Raw genomic sequence first — 19,736 nt, forward strand, 5'->3', positions numbered from 1 at the left:
ATGACAAATAAATTGGATATCACTAAAATAAAAATAAATGTTTCAAAAGTTGCAAACAAACAGGTAAAAAGACAGCTGCCCCAATGGGAGAAAATATTTGCCAATCATGTATCTGATAATGGACTTGAATCTAGAATACATAAAGAATGTGAACAGCTCAATAATAAAAAGTGTGGTAGGGAGGAGTCCAAGCAGAGCCTGTCACCTTTCCCTGTGACCCACAAATAAACCTCAGGACACTGTTAGTCTGACTCCTAGGGTGGATGACAACTGTGCTTTGACTCCCTTTTGGGAGTACCTTGAGGTTAAATACAGCAGTGGCCACCTACTTGTACATTCTTTCTCCTTTTTCCCTTAGCATATGCAAATCTTCTAAGACTAGCTTAGAAGAGAGACTAGCTAAAGTATGTAAGTTTTATAACACCCAGGTCACCCCTGCTGGTATAGCTGGTCCTGGCAGGGAGGGCTCCATGATACAAGAAGTCTGCATGGTCCATCTACCTGCATATACTGCAGATTGAGACCTGCTGGCCATCTAAGACTGATGCCCACTATTGGAGCTCACCCTGTTTTGTCTCTTCTCTGTATGAGTAAACATTGTTCTGTCCAGTACCTGGGTGAGTAGTGTTTCACTGGTGGCGTTGACACCTGAAAATCACAGAGGTTGGGACCCTAAAACTGCTTCTCCTGGTAGCAGGCACTGTTATGCTCTTTGATATCATCCATGCAATGAGTCGCATCCCTGGAGGTGGCAATAGGTTCCTCTCTCTCTGGCTGACAGTTTGGAGAAGCAAGCAGAGTCTCAACACAAGGTCAAATAACCTGATTTAAAAACCATCAAAGGTTTGAATGGATGATTCTGTAACTAAGATATACTAGTTACCAATAAACACATGAAATTATTCTCAACATTACCATCAGAGAAAAGCAAATCAAACCACAATAACACCTCTTACCTCCTAAGATTATTAGAATGAAAAAAACAGAAAATAACAAGTGTTGTTGAGGATGTGGATAGATTGAGACCCTCATAGACTGCTGGTGGAAATGTAAATTAGTTTGGCCACTTTAGAAAATGGTCTGGCAGTTCTTCCAAAAATTAAACATAAAGTTACCATAAGTTCTGCTAATTATACTCCTAGGTATATACCCAGGAAAAATGAAAACATGTACACACAAAAACACATCCACAAATGTTCATGGCAGTGTTAGTTTTATTAGTCACAAAATGGAAACAACTCAAATGTCCTTCAGTTCACTAGTGGATAAACAAAATGTGATATATCCATACAATGGAATATTATATAGGGTAAAACATGCAGTTTGATACTTGCTACCACATGGTTGAAATCTGAAAATATCAGGTTTAGTGAAAGAAGCCAGTCAAAAATGACAAAATTTTATGATTCCATTTATATTAAATGTTCAGGATGAGTAAATCCATAGAGGAAAAAAAATAGATTATTTAGTTGCCTAGGTCTGGTGGTGGAAGTTGATAAAAAGCAAGAAGAGGCTGCTAATGTGTATGATATTTTTCTATGATGCAATGAAAATGTTCTAAAATTGATTGTGGTGGTGGTTGTACAATTTTGTAGATATACTAAAACCCAATGAGTTTAACACTACAGATGGGTGAATCGTATTTTCTTCATATTATTCCTCAATGAATCTGTTATAAAAGATAGAACTAATAATTAAAAATGTCAATTAATCTGACTATTTCTAGACTTGATTTCAACAAGTTACTCAATCTCTGCAAGAGGCAGGAACAATGATTATTCCTGTGCATATTATATTTCTTTATGATTAGGAAAAATGCATGAAAATTTATCAACTTCACAGAAATGTAAAATCTTGAAAAACTCCTTGTTTTATTATACTTCTAAATCCATTATTTTAAAAATAAGTCCATAATTTATATGGAATAAATGATGGATGTGATTGCCAAGGAATTCCGTGGAGAGGTGAGTTTTAAAAATAACATTTTCTCTGATAGAATAAAAACTGAATTTTTATTTTGCCTACTCTAAGGTTGACTGATTTCTATTGCTGAGTGATAAACCAATATCTTGAGTTATGAATTACATAAATAAACACATGCATCTGTATGCACATTTTGCTATAATTGCATGTATTATTTCACATATTTGGGGGATTTGGAGAATTTTATATCATACAAAATATTTTAATTCTTCTCATCAAATAAGACTGGCTGTAAGTACCATGGAAACTTCTGCTTATATATGACATAATGGTAATGGATTAAACATCACATGTTATAGGGAAGGGCATGTCCCTCAAAGCTCCAAATGTGCCATTTACATATACTGGAAATTAAAATAAAGCTTTTCCTGTTGCTTGACTTTTTCATTTTTACCTTTTATTGTGGTAACATATATACAGCATAAAATTTCCCATTTTACCACTTTCAAAAGTACAATTCAATTGTGTTAATTACCTTCACAATATGCGCTACCATCAACACTATCCATTACCGAAACTTTTCCATCGCCCAGAGACCTGTCTACTTCATAGCATTCCTGTTCAGCTTTCCACTTGTTTACTCACTCTCCAGTGAATACATGGATGTGTGTAGTACCAATTTGCCATTTCCCCTATCTTCCACTTCCCCAGTGGTACCTTTCCCCAATTAAGAAATCATTTGCAGATAAATTTGACACTTGGGATTATAAAGATAATTGTGCATCATTAAATAATTTCTTGAATCACAGATAACATAATAAAGATAATGATTTTTAACTTGCATTCTCAAGCTTCCCCATTAGTATTTTCTCTCTCTATTTTTTTTTCTCCTGTCTTGTATTCAGGAGCTTCTTCAATGACAGCTTATATAGTAGGAATAGAGTTGTTTATTATCTCTGAGTTCTATGTTTTCCCTTTTTATCTAAGAACTGTGTTGTCAGACTTTGGATTTTACATGAATCACGGCAATATCCAATATATTGCACATCATTGAGGGTGTCTTTCACAAATTATTTACATGAATTGATACAACCTAGCATTATGTGTTGTCCAGACTTCACAACTACATGTTGTGCTTCTGCCCTTCCCCCTTGTATCATTTAGGAATTCTTTCCCAAGCATATTATGGATGATCCAACAATTATTGGCTCAAGGAAGAGTGTTTCTTTTCTTCATAAAAGAGAGTCTAATAGTGGGGTTAGAGGGGCAGATACCTTCCATAATTTCAGTAGCTCAGAGTTAGTATTCCTGAAATTAATGCCCTAAATATTTGAAACTCACATAACAACATTCAAAATCCAGGAAACAGAAGATGACAGGAAGAAATACTCTGCTTACAAACGTCTCTTTTTTATAGAAAGGGATATCAGACTTGGCAAAGCCCTGGCAAACTTCTTCCTATATATCAGGGTAATTGCTGTTTATTGTTTTATTTTGTTTGTTTGTTTCTGTTTTTGTTTTTTTGAATTGTATTTCTCCTCAATCTTAATTCCTAAATGGTGGCTGAACTTCTAAGGATAGAAATGTTTTCTTAAAATAGATACTGCCCTCTTTTAATTTGTTTTTCAGCATGTTCCTAAGGACTTAAGGATAATTCCTGCCCTCCAATGTCAAATGCACATTGATTAATTACAAAGTATGTTGTATAAACAGACTCACAGACTCATATTTGAAAAAAGGCACTGATGAGGAAAGATTGGGATTTCAAGGCTTAGAGTGGAAACATTTAAGTAAATTCAGAGGCACTGAGACTCCTTGTAACTAGAATTGTGTTGAATTCTAACACATCTCTGGAAAGAGTATGAAAGCTAAAACAGATGCAAAGGGCTTACATGAAAATGCACCCTCACACACACATGCTCACAGGGACACTGCAAAATTTATTCCAATACAGGAGAGGAAAATCAGGATCCCTGTATCAACCCCATTGTAGCTACAGTTCTTCTTAAATCTTATCCAGCAAAACCAACTCTTCTTAATATCTTTTTTGGTCTATAGCTTCCCATCTTAGTTTCCTAGTTTCTAAAACAAATACTACACAATGAGTTGATTCAAAGAACAGGAATTTGTTAGTAGATAAGTTTTGAGGCTAGAATTAGTCCAAAATCACAGTCCTAGCAAGGTGATGCTTTCTCCCTGAAGACTGTGGTATTCTGAGGCTGACTGCCAACAATCCCGTGTCCTCATCTTTTCTGTCCCATGGCAGTGCACATGGTGATGCTTTTTCCTTTGTCTTTTGAGTCCCATTTACTTTGGCTTTTTCCTGTGCTTTCTCTCTCTATGCCTGCATTTCATTTTGCTTGCAAAAGACCCTAGTAGTTTGGATTAAAGCCCAAATTGATTCAGTTGTGTTATATGTTAACTGAGGTAACATCTTCAAGAGATTCTATTTACAATGGGTCCAGACCCACCAGAATGCAGACAAACACCAAGAACATGTCCAAACTGGGGTACACAATTCAAAACACCACACACCCCAAGACATTCTATTATACTTTAATGTTAATTATTATGTTCATAATCCATCTGTCACCCACAAGGAAGGCAATTTTCTTACTGTTGTGTTCATAATTTATTTACAGTATTTAGAAGAGTGAATGGTACATAACAGATACCTATCAATATATGTTGAACTTATTTGAACTGCCTACCCTCTCTGTGGGTACACAAAACAAGATTCAAGCCTGTAATCTAATTTAGAGAAATTATAGTATACACTGAACTTTAAGAAAATATTTTATATAATTTTTTCCAACCCTTATATAGAGCATATTTTACATCTTTGTTTCTCAAGCTGTAGATCAAGGGATTCAACATGGGGATAACCAGTGTGTAAAATATGGAAGCCACTTTATCAGTGTCAAATGAATGACTGGACTGGGGCTGTACATACATAAAAATTAAAGTGCCATAGAACACTACTAGTACTGGTGAGATCCACATGTGGAGAAGGCCTTGTGTCTGCCCTCAGCAAACTGCATCCTGAGAATGGCTACAAGAATGAGCAGGTAAGACACAAGAACTATTAAAAAGGATGAAATCAAATCAAAAGCTGCTAAGATGAGAATTATCAGTTCAATCTCTTGTGTGTTTGAGCAGAGCAGAGTTAACAATGGCAGGCTGTCACAGAAGAAATGACTCACAACATTGTAACCACAGAAGGATACATTAAAAATCTTGATGGTGACCAGAAGGGAAACAAATGTGCTGTAGAGATAGGGGATTGCCACCAGCACATGGCATAACCTTTGTGACATGATGGCCAAGTAGAGCAGAGGTTTACAGATGGCCACATAGCGGTCATAGGACATTGCTGACAGAATGAAAATTTCACTAATAATGAACACAAGAAAGAAAGCTAACTGTATGGCACAAAAATAATAGGAAATTGTGTTTTTATCTGCTACAAAATTTACTAACATTTTAGGTCCCACAGTCATTGAATAACCAAGGTCAGTGAGAGCCAGGTGTCTGAGGAAAAAGTACATGGGTGTTTGTAGCCTGGAGTCCATCTTGGTGAGGATGATCATGCCCAAGTTGCCCACCACAGAGATCAAGTAGATGATGAGGAACAGCCCAAAGAGTGGAGCCTGCAGCTCAGAGTGGTCCGTGATCCCAGTCAAAATGAATTCATTCAATATTGTTAGATTCTGTTTGTCCATCCAGGTTTATCAGGAAACAAACTCTAGACAGGGGCAAAAGCATTGTCAATTGCATCCATATAGTGTATTGGGCACTTTCATTATAACTGATATATGGGTTTCTAAGAAATCAGATATACATTGTCATGAAAGAACCTTGGATAATATGAGGAAATTTAAGCAAATGGCAAGAAAGTAAGGTCACTGGCATTGCCTTTATATAGTGAAGACTCTAAAAATTCCCTTTGATAAAAAGATCCTTCTTTTAAAGGAAAAATAGTATAAAATCACTATATTACACAACAACGTAGAGGCAAACTAAAATACACTGAAGATGAGGTATTCATAGATTCCTGGATATTATTTTTAATTCATTTGACAATTAATACCAGAAGCATTCCTCTGTGTAAGTATATGATACAAATAAACACAAGCACAATCAAAGAAAGTGTATATGCATATCCCTAATAGACCTGAGATTGAAAAAAAAAAAAAAAATACCAGAGTGGGAGAAGGATGAGAGGTTATGGTAAAAGAATGTTGTTTAAAAATTTGTGACTACTGATGCTTACTTTGATAAAAATGAAAACAAAGAGGAATGATCTTGATAACAATGAAAATAGCAGTGCCAGAAGTATTCTAAGCATGTAAATAAAAGTGATTACAAGAAATGTGCACTTATTTCATACGAAACTGTGTTGATAAGGTTGTGAATTTCCCATATCTTACCCTGTCCTGTTCAAACAATTTTCTTATGTCAGATATACTGAGCTGAGAATCTGTAAATATTACAATGAGAAATAATATTTTCAATGAAAGAAATAAAAAGCAATAAAAAATCTTGCATAGTTGCAATGATGTAAGGCCAAAGAAAAAATACTGTTAATTACTAATTTCCTGTAATGTAAGGAAGAATAAAAAGGATTTCTCCTACCAAATTTGGAGTTCTAAGAAGAAAACAAGCTGCTTTATCATAGTTTTCTTTCTTTGTTGAATTTCCAATTCTTAATTTTAATGCACATTTATACATATATTTAAATATGCATTAAGTATTAGATTATTTTTGAGAAGGAAAGAATAGACATTAAATGACAAAGCATTTGGAAAGACATCAAAATTAAAGACTGAATGCTGGTGGCCTCATAATTCTGTGATAAATTTTTATTCCTCTCTCTTTAGTTAGGTTTCATTTAATGTCAATTTTGACTTCCATTATTCATGTAATTTTTTAATAAATCATAGATATGTATATATACAATTTTTAATGTTTCACAGATGCTTAGGAGATTTTAGCCTGCTGACCATGAGAATATAATTGAAAAATTAGCATGAAAAGAAAAAGGGAGAGGTCCTATTTTGCTCAGACACTTGTGTAGTAGAATAAACACAGCAATGAATCAGAATTCCTAATGTTTTTGGCTTTGTCATTGAATAATAGTGGAACATTGCAAATGTGACTGAAATATTGTGGATATTGGTAAAATATTGCACTATGAGAAATCATCTACTTACCTGTAATGAAGAATCTATCCTGACTTCTTCATTTGCTTCTTAACCTGACAGAGTGAGATTAATATATGGATATTTTTCACCTTGAGATGCTGCCTGAGGAGACACTAGGCAATTTGTTGATTATCCCTGATGCATTTGAAAACAACAAAATGTATGGATGACATTGATTAATTCCCCAGGACAATTGGAATTTACCAGGAGCAAATATTTATTTATTTATTTATTTATTTATTTATTTATTTATTTATTTATTCATTTATTCATTTATTTCATACATTCCTACTTTTTAACTTTTGGTTAACTTTACATTTTAACACACTGGGATCTGGATTAAAATATTATATCTGTAATACAGGTCTCTTAATATTCCAGCATTTCTACAGTGCTCTCCTCAAACAGATGACAAAATGGAGAAGTTTTAAATACTGCTCTGTTGAGTTATTTGAAACATTTAAATGAAATAAAATAATAAAAAGTGTATATATGAGATGTTGTCCTTGACATTTTAAATTTGTTTTCTTAGGGCAGTTTGGTTTGGTTGCTTTGTTTTTGTTGTTCTTTTTAACCTCATGGACAGAAATTTGTTACTCTTACTTTTCATTTTATAGTGAACTGCCAGCATCTGTCTCCTTAAGACTTCACTTTTGTTATATTTTCATTCTTACACTTCAAAATTCATTTCTTCAGCTTGCTGTCCTTTCCAATTGTGCAGTCAACTTCCCTGTGATTGTGCTGCCCACCCAGCCTAAGAGACCAATCATGATCTCGTCACAACTTCTCACCCTGTTGGTAAGCCTCTAATAAAAGTTCATGTATCAGACAATGTCCAGTGTCTTCTTTGGCCTCTGGACTGGCAAAACCCTCATGGGCCACAACAATTGGTGAACACAGCCAGGAGAATCAAATAACCAACAGCCCTGAGACTAAAGAAATAACAGGACTTGAGAACATGAACTTGGGGAAGGGAAAGGAGAAGTCCTCAGACAGGGGATTGGGGTGGTCCATGACATCTATGTGGGGAGGGGTGCTCCCTCCCAGAGGAATGGATGTCTATGTGGAGAGGGGTGGCTACACTCCTAGATGAGTGGAACCTGCTGAGCGAGTATGGAAATATTTATAACTCTCTGGCTGGACTAGTAGCCTTCATGTAGCAGGCTGCAGGAGCATTGGCCCCCAGAGGGATATCAGGGTGGCCTGGAACTTCAATGTGGGGAGGAGTGGCTACCCTCCTGGATGGATGGCACCTGCCAAGGGAGTATGAAGGTGCTTGCACCTCTCCAGTAGGATTAGTAGCCAGACTGCAACTGTGGTGGGCTGGGCATTGTTAAGAGGCTTTATGTGCCATTACTAAGGAAGGTTTGGCAGCAAAGGCAGCTGTAAGCCACCTAGGAGATAAATTAAAGCTAGGAAAAGATATGAGACTAAGCACAAGCAGAATTGAAAGAAGCTCTGGATAAAATTTAGAAATACTGGCAGGCCAGTACACTAGAGTAAGAGGGCATAAGCTGCCCAAAGGGAAAGTTAGGTGTATCTCAGCTCCCTAACTGGGGCCTTAAATTGTGGGACCCTGTTGATTCCTCATCAAAAGTTGATGAGCCCCTGTCTGGGAAATTTATACTAAGGAAAGTAAGCATGCTCAACCTCTGGTCCAACAAAGGGTTGAAACAGAGGAAGTTCAACACCCTGATCTCCCAAGGAGGGAAGAGGGTGGGGTAGTAGCAGCAGCTTCTAATCAAAAGGTGCTTATTTTGTCCTGGAAGTTTTCCCTGGCAAAATTAAGAGATATTAGTAACGACTATTGACAAAAACCTAGAAGGCAATTAGTGAACCTGTTACTAAAGATATGAGAGAGTGGAGCAGATAGCACCTTGCTTACAGGACATAAAATGATAAAGCCATCACCACTCACCTTTCCCTGTGGCAGCCTTTACACACTGAGAACTAACATCAGGACCCATTCATTTTTTAATTGGCTGGTAAACAATGCAAAGTAGTGTGGCTGCTTGAAGGGGACTTACCCTGTAAACTGTGGAGGAAATTTACATAAGGAGCAAAGGTTTGTTAAGCTAGGTGCTAAAACCTTGGAAGAAAGGGCTGCTCAAACACACAATTTGTGCAGAGCTCCCTGCCCTGCTGGTAAAGAAATCTAATGGCTCTTGGAGAATTGCTATTGATTACAGAGAGATAAACCAGGTAACTCCCCCTTTGTTTGCAGCTGTGCCAAACATCACCACATTGCCCCAAGATACTAGCACAAAGTTAGGCCTGTTTCATTTTGTGTTAGATCTTGCTAATAATGCCTTCTTCAGCATTCCTCTAGATTCTTTCACTCAACCCTGCCACACTGGGGTTGTAGAGAGGTGAAATGCTGCCTTGTTGCAAAATATGTATACTCAGTTAAGCCAATTTTACTTTGTGAAACCTTGCTAAATATGCTAGCATATTTTTAGATTCTGCCAGTCAAACTGTGTTAGGCTTCACATGGGGAAAACAACAATGGACATTTGCTATGCTTCCACAAGGGTACCTTCAAAGTGGAAACTTCCAGAAGAGCCTGACTACTCTATTAATTTCCTGGGTATTGTCTGGTTGGGTAAAACTAAGGCTATTCCTTCAGTTGTTAAAATACAAAGTTAGTCCACATTGCTTACTTCTGAACAGTTAATAGCTTTTCTTGGTTTATTAAGTTATTGGAAAGTGTTTATACTCTAGTACAAATTTTAACATCTTTGTACACCACATTAGAAAAGGAAAAACATGAAAATGGGATTTCCCACAGCAGACTGTGTTAAAAAGGCTAAGTGAACCGTTGCATAAGCAAAGGCTTTATGGGGGAGTGGACCCCAATATACCCTGTGAATAGGATATGGCCAGTGCCGATATTGGTCTTTGGGTGGGGTTTGTGCAAAGGCTAAATGTGTACCTATTAGATTCTCATCTTAACTATGGAAGGACACAGAACTCAGATATAGCCCTTTAAAAGAGCAATTATGCACAGATTATAATGTTCTGTTACAAGTTAAAGGTCTAACTCAAAGTTGTCCAGTGACCTTACAGAAGACCATACCCATACAGGTATGTGGATATGGGAGTTTGTAAACAAACCCCATTTAGGGAGTGCTCAGGTGAGCACAATGACAAAATGGAAAGTCTACCTTCTATGATGTGGCATTTTCAACAACAGCTCTTTAAGTACAGAGATGCATGAAATTTTAGGACTGGTATCATATGTGGAAAAGCAGCATGCCCTGCTTCCTATCAATCCTCCTGAGGTGGCTCCTCCCATGTCTACCATTGACAGACAAGGAAATATACTTGACTTTGCATGGATTGGCACATGGGCAGCCTGATACCTGGATGGCCATGACTGTCCAGCCCAGTACTGATGCCATCTGGTGGTAAGACATCTGAACTACCTGCCACAAATGTAAGGTAACCATTTTTCATGTCTCTGCCCACAAAACCAATTCATTACCAGGTAACATAGAAGAGGTTGCCCTAGAAAACTTCTGCAGCCTAAAACCAATGATGCATGTAGTGGCTGAATGGCTGCACTGGAAAACCAAGCACCAAGCACACCAGATCCCTGTCACCTGGTGACAAGTAGACTATATTGGTCCCCTTCCTCTGTCCAAAGGGACAAAATATGCCTTCACCACTGTGGATATGGCTACAGGACTGCTACTGGTCTTCCCAGTGGTCAAGGCCAACCAATGAGCTTAACATACATGGCTTAGAAAAATTAAGTGCCTTTTTTGGGGTCCCCACACATGTGGACAGCGATGGGGGACCCCCTTCATCAGGCAATTAACCCAGGCATTGGCTATGGAACATGATGTCCTTCAGACTTTTCACTTGCCCTATAATCCCACAGCAGCTGGGTTAATAAAAAGAATGAATGGCCTTTTAAAGGAACACTTGAAGGATGATAGAAACTCAACTGCATCAGCATTAACTCCAGACCCAAAGTGTTCAGCTTCCACTCCTGTGGACTTGGTAACTGCTGGGCCATGCAGGCCTTAGAAATTCAAATAAAGTGGCTAGCTGCCTTCAAGCTGCAATGGACAGAGATAATGACTTTCTCTTGCCTAGAAATTTGGAAAAGTAAGGTCAATTGGCTCTGGTTCTGACCCATATAACCATGCTGGCTGAGAATCTTAAGCTCATGAGTATTAGAATTACATAGGAAACTAACTGTAGGTCTGATCCTAAAGGGATCCCTGCAGGGGGAGAAAATATGGTATTTTAAACCCCCTCACCTGGAACTCTTCTATCTACTAAAGAAGCCTCAACTTATATATTGTTAAACCACTCAGCTGTCCAATTTAATGCTTACATGTGTTGCTAATTCTTGTTAAAAAAAGTGCATATTACTATTTCAATAGTTCATTAACTAAAATGTTTTTGAGTATTTAGCATTATTCTAACAAATTTAATTTTAATGATAATAATGTGTTGTGAAATGCTTGCTTAAGAACAATTTCCTGAATTGTTTGGTGACTTGAATGTACAGGGCATGAGGGATTTTTTTATTGAAGGAAAAAGAAAATAGTTTTGGTGGAAAATCTATATTTTCTGTAGCATGATATATGATGTAACTTGTATGGTCAGTTGACTCAAACACCATAATTACATGGAACCTTGACCAGGGGGTGAGATCTTCTTGGTTTGTACAGGTTAGCATGAAGCCCTGATATATCCCATTGTAATTTGAGCAGAGAATAAAAATTATTTGCAAAAGCCCCTTGAGGGACTGAGGAAAAATTGTAGATATTAAACTTCACCAACTGGGGAATTCCTGATATTCTCACAAGCACTGGGAACTACCATTGTAGGAGGCCAATCCCTCAATCTTGGGGCTTGCCCTTCTGAAGCTTGTTACTGCAAAGGAGAGGCTAAGCTGACTTGTAATTGTCCCTAAGAGTCACCTCCAGAGAACCTAAGATGTGGCCTCTCTCTCTAAGCCAACTCAGCAGATAAACTCACTGCCCTCCTCCCTACATGGGACATGACTCCTAGGGGTGCAAATCTCCCTGGCTATGTGGAACGTGACACCTTGGTATGACTGGACCCAACATTTTGGGAATGAGAAGTTCTTCTTGACCAAAAGGGGGAAGAAATTTGAACCAAAACAAAGTTTCAGTGGCTGAGAGATTTCAAACGGATTCAAGAGGCCATTCTGGAGGATATTCTTATGCATTATATAGATATCCCTATTTTAGTTTTTAGTGCATTTGAATAGCTAGAAGGAAATAACTGAAACTGTTGAACTGAAAACCAATATCCTTGATTCTTTAAGATGATATTATAAATATATAGCTTTTATGGGATGCCTGTGTGATTATGAAAACCTTATGACCCACACTCTCTTTATCCAGTGTATGGACAGATGAGTAGAAAAAAGAGGGACAAAAAAGAAAATGAATAATATTGGTGTACATAACAGCTTCAAACCAGCACCATCAGTAAGTAGGTAGTAGATGCTTTAAGGAACTTTCACATGTCATAGTGGAGTCTTAGATATGCTGGATGAATTTGAAAGAGAAAGGGATGACACAAAGGCTTCAAATTTGATTTAAAGTTTCCCATATGTGCCATGAAAAAAATCATATATTTTCTTTCAGGACAGTATACCTACACTCTCTTACCTCAGGGGTATATCAATTTTCCACCCCTATGTCATAATATTTTCTGCAAGGACCTTGATCATTTCTGACTCCCATGATTGGAGCCAATGAGTAAGAAGTAGCAACTACTCTAGACTCACTGGTATGACATTTGCATGCCTGAGGATGGGAGCTAAATCCAACAAAAATACATGGGCCTTCTACCTCAGGAAAATTTCTAGATGTCTAGTGTTGTGGGGCAGGTCAATGTATCCCTTCTAAGGGGATATGTCTCTGTCTAGTAGGCCTCTTTGGATTTTGGAGAATACGTATTCCTCATTTGGGTGCTACTCTGGCCCATTTACTGAGTGACCAGAAAAGCTGCCAGTTTTGTGGCAATAAATGGGTTTCTATAATGAGAAATCAATATAATATGTATTGTGGTACATTTATTTAAATATATATTTTTAATAGAAACAGAAAATATCCAGAAACACTAAATAAATAGTGGAAAAGGCAAATGCATAATCCTGCTTTTATAAATTTGCAAGGACTGTTATTTGTTTTAATCCACAGCTGTGCAGATTTTAATTTTAATACTTATCTCCATTTTATGTTTATTCAGTCATTCAAGTGGACATTTGACACCCTTATAAATACTCCTCCAAGCACAGGAGGTCAGAGTGAGAGCAGTCTTCTTACTGAGACATTTTGCTGTGCTGGAGGCATGCTGTACTGAAAGAAATGCATTAATATTTTGCTTTGGTCTCACCTCCAAATAAAGGTGGCACTTTTGAAATGACATTGATCCTTATGATGATATTGGTAAATCCAGGAAATATATGAAATATACATGGCATATTTGAAACAGGGTAAATGCAAGACTATAGAAAATATTGAACAAACTTTTTAAAGACAACTGGAAAGCACTATGGAAATCTTGAGGCTAATAATTCTGAAACAAACTGGATTTACTGCACATGACTTGACATCTTGGTTGAAGATCCAATGAAAATAAAATACATGAAAATCTTAGTGATCATGGGGGGAGTGTCCTGGCTTCAAAGCTTGATTTTTTGTTGTTATTGTTTACTATTCAAGGAATACCAACTAGCTACAGAAGAAATAGAAGTAGACTTCTAGATACTCACACTGAGTATAATAAAGATTGTTGCAAAACCACACTACACCAGAAACTCCAGTTATCAAATCAGAGTGTTTATCTGTTTGGATGTCACCTGGATTCAGTAGTAATAATTACAGGTTAAATGATGATGGGGGCCGTGAAGAGTTACTAGAACTCTGAATGGGAGTCACAGAGAAATCTTGTCACCCCTCATTTGATGGGGAATCTGTCTGTGCTCCCCATATTGCTAACATAATTCAATAAGAATAATTTGGTGTTTCTTTCCTCCTGTGAGACTCTCTCTTGAGGAGAAGGCACATGATTTTTCAATTTATGCTTAAAATACTTGAGGGCTTCAGAGCAAACCAACATGATATCCACTAATTACACAGGACACCTTTATATTCTCATATGAAGAAATTTATTTTGGATATGCTTGTGCAGCTTCTTTTGGTTAAATCTCTTCTGTTGCTCCCAGAAAACAGGAATCAAAATGCTATACTTACAGGACAGATATTTTAGTCTGTACTGTTATCCCTTTAATACAATGGCTTATTCATGACTTTATGGCTGAGGACATAATGGAGAAGTATTTACACACTGCCTATCGATTCAGTTTAAAAATTCACAAGGGAAGCACAATATATATGTGTAGAAAATTTCCCCTTACACATTTGAGACATTTATTTTAACCTATTATTGAAGTATAGTATACATAAAAAAGAAATGCATACACCATAAATAAATTTGACAAACTTAACATATTGATACAACCACAATCCAGATAAACAAGAACAAACTCAAAGACAAAATAAGCATGAAACATTATCAGAACCTCAAAAGAATTCCTTATTTTCTCTTCCACTATGAATGGCCCCATCCATGTCCCTAAAGTATAACAACTGTTCTGACTTCTAAAAACATATATCATTTTTGCATTTTTGTACACTATATAAGTGGATAAATATGCATATTAATTTTGGAGACTGGTTTCTTCCACTTAATACACTATTACAAGCCATTCTTGATTGCTCATTTTCATTTCTGTATGCAATTCCATTTTATGAATATTATGCAAATTAGTTATCCACTACTCTATTTTTCATTATTAGTATTGGCTCCAGTTTGGGGGTATGCTGTGAAAATTCTAATGCATGTTTTGGTGGAAAATTATATATAATTCTATTGGCTCTATTCCTTGCTGAGTCATAGCATATACATATTTAACATTAGTTAATATTGCCAAATGGTTTTCCAAAGTGGTTTTACCAAAGTACACTTGTACCAGCAGTGCATGATAGCTGTCAGTGCTCAATATCCTTATCAAGAATACATGAATAGCCATACTAGCCATTCTTTATTTATATGGGTATCATCATAGTTTTCAGTTGCATTATCCAGATGCTAATGAGATTGAGAATTTTTTCATATGTTAAATTCCATTTAGAAATTTTCTTTTGAAAATACCTATTTGAGTTTTTTACCAATCTTTATGTTGGGGTCCATGCCAATTGCTTATTGAGTTGTAAGAGTTCTTTTTACATGTCAGTCCTTTTCAGATATATATGTATGATTATAGATGTCTGATATAAATATCTTTTCCCACTTTGAGGACTGTTTTTTTCATTCTGTTGATTTTGCTGAATGGAATTTCTTTAAAATAATCCAATTAATCATTTTTTAATTCTCATGTTTAGTGTTCTGTGTGTTCTGTTTTAAAAACTGTACATATCACAAAGATATGCACAGCTTTCACAAAGCAAAAGATTTTAATTGTGACAAAAATTAATGTATCAACAACTCTTATGGTTCATGAATTTTTGCCTTTTGTTTAAAAACAATTTGACTAACTCATGGTCATATAGATGCTGTCCTATGTTTTCTCTAGAAGTTTTATAGCATTAGGCTTGTATGAATGTCTAAGAGTCATTTTGAGACAAGTTTTATATATGGTGCAAAGAGTGAATCAAGGTATCTATTTTATGGCAATTTTTTCAGCCCTATTTTTTTCAAAACACTATACTTCCCCAACGATTTTGCTTGGCATCTTTGTTGAAAGTCAATTGACTATGTACCAGTGAATCTATTTTTGAACTCTATATTCTGTTCCATTGAACTAGGTATATATCTTTTTCAGCAATACCATATTCTCTTGATTATTTTAGCTTTCTGATAATGTCTGAAATTAGATTATTTGTCTTCCAACTTTATTCATTTTCTAAATTGTTGTAACTATCTTAGTTCTTTACCTTATGTAAATAATTTCTTGTCAATTTCTGCAAAGTTTTGCTTAATTTTATTAAAGTTGCATTAAATTTAAAGAACAATTTTGGATTACATATAATTTGTGGGGTGACTGTTTCCAAGTGATCTGGCTACCAGTATCATCTTTCTTTCTCTCTTTTTTTATTCACATTTGATGACAATAATTCCCTGTCTGCTAACTTAGATCCCTTGGGTAGGAGCCAAAGGCATACAAGTAATTTTAATTTTTCTAGAGTTTTTTTATATACATACACAGGTAGTAATATATAGAGCAGTAGCTGAAATCCCCAAACAATGAAAAGACTTTTTGTACTTAAAATGTATGAACTTTAACTCTGCCATATCTCTAATATTCTAATGTTCTATCATATACCTAACTTAATGCAGGTATCTACTGCCTCATGTCTCTTCTTAATATTTCCTATCCATGATTTTACAGTATAATTTTATTTACTCATATCTCTTCTCTGAATCTCTCAATGTGTTTTCCATTAAAAATATAACATTTTAAATTTTAAATGTGAAGTAAACAAATTTCTATTAAACAATTGTAAATTCTGCCACACATTTGTGCTTTCATACTATTTCATTATATACACTTTTACTAGATTTTAAGAAAATTAAACAGGTTGTATTCCCAGGAAGAGGAAATTGGATTTCAGGAAATGTAAGTAATCAAGCAAATGTCACAGCTCATTAGTATCATACCTAGGATTATGTGCTGTACAATTTAGATTTCTTTTCCAATCCCATGTCATATATTTTTTCCATGATGGATCATTTTTAGTAGAGGTCAAAATTCATTCAGGTATTTTTTCTTCATCATGTATTTCATTATTCCAGAACCATTCACATGTCCTCTACAGAAAAAAAAAAAAAAAAAGAAAAAAGAAAGAAAAGAAAAGAAAGAAGAAAAAGAAAAAGAAATCAACTTATGTTTTTCTGTCCCAGAAGAGTTTTAGCATGTTTTCTTCTTGGAGCATCCCCTTTGAACTTTCAAAAATAACTCAAGGACTAATAAAAGCAACCAATTCTTAATACTCAGCATATACTTTGAGTTAGCAGTTCAGTTCCACAAGTAACAGTAAAGAGTTCTTTTTTTCTTATCACTAACAAAATATTTTAGGAGCTGTAATAAGGAATCTCAAACTATGTGATTTAATAAATTAATATTACATGCTTTAATATTTAACTTTGATACAGTTGATTCTAGGTAACTTTGCATTGTACTAAAGTTTGAACTGCATTCCTTTCAGGGACTATAATAGAGAAAATAGGAAGGGTTTCCTACATATTTAAGTAAATAGAGCCATAATGAGAAATTTGTTTTAACTTTCTTAATGGAAGATAATAATCAGAATAGGGAGAACAGAAATAAGACACTTTATTAAATAGAACAAAAATGTAATGTATGAACAGTTATTGATTATATGCCACTTTGAGCTCTTTTTTCTTTCTGATGGAGGAATAAAATTTAATTTATAATTCATTTCACTAGTTAGTTAATTGATCTAGAAGCCACTTTAATTGTTTACTTTTGGTTTCATGTTTGTTTGTTAGGTTTGATAGCTTTTAAATGAATAAATATAGGTGAGGATGCTATTCTGTAATTTTTCTAGAAAATGATTCCTGAATTTTGGCATATCATAATGGCATTGCAATATGGTCAAGTTGAAACAGCTTAGAGTGTGGAGTCAGAGAAATCTGGGCTTGAGTCCTGGCTCTGTGAATAACTAACTGTGTGAGATTTGTCATGTTCTACTTCTAATTAGACACACACTTTCTCATCTATTCAAAGACCCTAATAGATTACACAAGACAATGTACACAAAATTTCCAACCCTTAGCCACCTAATAATATGTGGTAGCTGCTATCACAGCTTTCCTTCTTCTGAAGTTTAATGTTTGTAAAACTGTTATGGATGACTGTTACTTTGAGTTTTCAGACCTATTTGAGAGTTGCTTTTAAGTTTTCCAGAATGATCATGTTTGTTTTTTTAATCCAAGACCTATATATTTTTTTCTTTTATCTCCTCTTAAATTAAAACCAGTTACACATAAACACAACCAGTCTAATTTCCTCATATATTACTTAACAATAATGCCTGCTTGAAGATCTGCTTGATGAAGTAGCTAAACCTCAATTTTTTACCTATCATGGATCCAGTTTCTTGTAGTGAAGTAGATACTTTCTCTAGTGAGGCATCATTTAATATAAAATATACCTTCTTTATTAAACTATCTTCTTAATTTTCAGACAGAATCAGGTACATTAAGAGTGGCCAGAAAATTATTTCTGCAGGCTTATCAGGAAAATTAAAGGAAAATACCCTATTATTTACTGACATAGCAAAGGCAGATTGGATGAATTTTTATGGCACATTATTCATAGAATAATGAGATTCATTGTGCTTAATCTCAATAGAATGTATTTTAATATATAGATAGTGTCATCTAACAAACATGCATAAAATTAAAAGAAGAAATACCTTATGATTTGGAGTCCATTCATTGCTCAATGTTTTGATGATAAAAATTGATTTTATAACTCTATTCGCTGTTTCATATAAAAAAATTGGATGTCATATTTCAATTGTATACATACTTAACATAAAATCAAAACTTAATTTAATAAAAATAATTTAATACAGTTCATAAATAAGTACTCTGTCATGATACCATCATGCTCATGTAATTGAACAAGTTAGGCTTGAAAATTTTGTTCAGTTTTATTATTCTTTTTTTTTGTAATGATGAAGTTACTTTCCCAAGCTCATACTATCACAAGATGTTAAATTAGGGATTGTAATACAGAGCGCTAGTGGCCAAACAAAATGTTCTTCCTCTTTTATAATTGGTGTCTTGTATCATAAATGCCAGAGAAGTGAAGGTTGAACTGTAAGTTAGCTGAAATTTCTTCTATGTATGTCAGCCAAGTATACTTTGAAACAAATTCATTTTGTAGACTAACTACTGGGACACTTTTCAAAACTTACTTAGATGTTTTTTAGTTCCTTTCACCACAGATTTATAAGGGGATAGAAGAGGAATTTGGAGGAACAGCAAGAGGGAATGAGGAGTATTTTTAATAGAAATACAATTTTATGATACACTGCATTAATGCATATTTATATTATAAATTGATTTATTAAATTTTATTAGGATAGATATTCAAAATACATTAGAAATTATGAAATTCATGTGTGTGACCATGTTTGTGCATTCTCTATAAGTAATATTTGATATGTCTGGATTTACACAGAAATCAGAAATTACCTTAATTACATATTTGTTACTCTTGAATTCTCTAAGGATAAAATGAACATATTTTGTTCTCTAGCCTTATGATTATGTTGCTATAATCTTTTAGCTCATCTTACATATGGATCTGTGAAAACCTTTCTTGATGAATGATGACATATGGCTCTCTTCTCCTTCCAACTGTGGTTTTTAAGCTGATTTCCTCATTCACTTCCTAATACAGGGAATCTCAGTATGACAAACTCTAGTGTGTTTCACTTCATGAATATAAGTTATTTGTAAGTCACTGGATGAAGCCCTACCCAAAGTATGACAGATATTTCACTCCTTTAAACCCTGGAA

The 19,736-nt window shown here is 35.1% G+C and overlaps 1 pseudogene; it reads right to left on the bottom strand.

Annotated features, from left to right (window-relative positions):
* Positions 1-4,707: 4,707 nt before the first annotated feature.
* LOC119536156 lies at positions 4,708-5,645 on the bottom strand (annotated as a pseudogene).
* Positions 5,646-19,736: the final 14,091 nt, after the last annotated feature.

The sequence above is a fragment of the Choloepus didactylus genome, chromosome 6 (genome assembly GCF_015220235.1).
Source record: "Choloepus didactylus isolate mChoDid1 chromosome 6, mChoDid1.pri, whole genome shotgun sequence".
Taxonomy (NCBI): domain Eukaryota; kingdom Metazoa; phylum Chordata; class Mammalia; order Pilosa; family Megalonychidae; genus Choloepus; species Choloepus didactylus.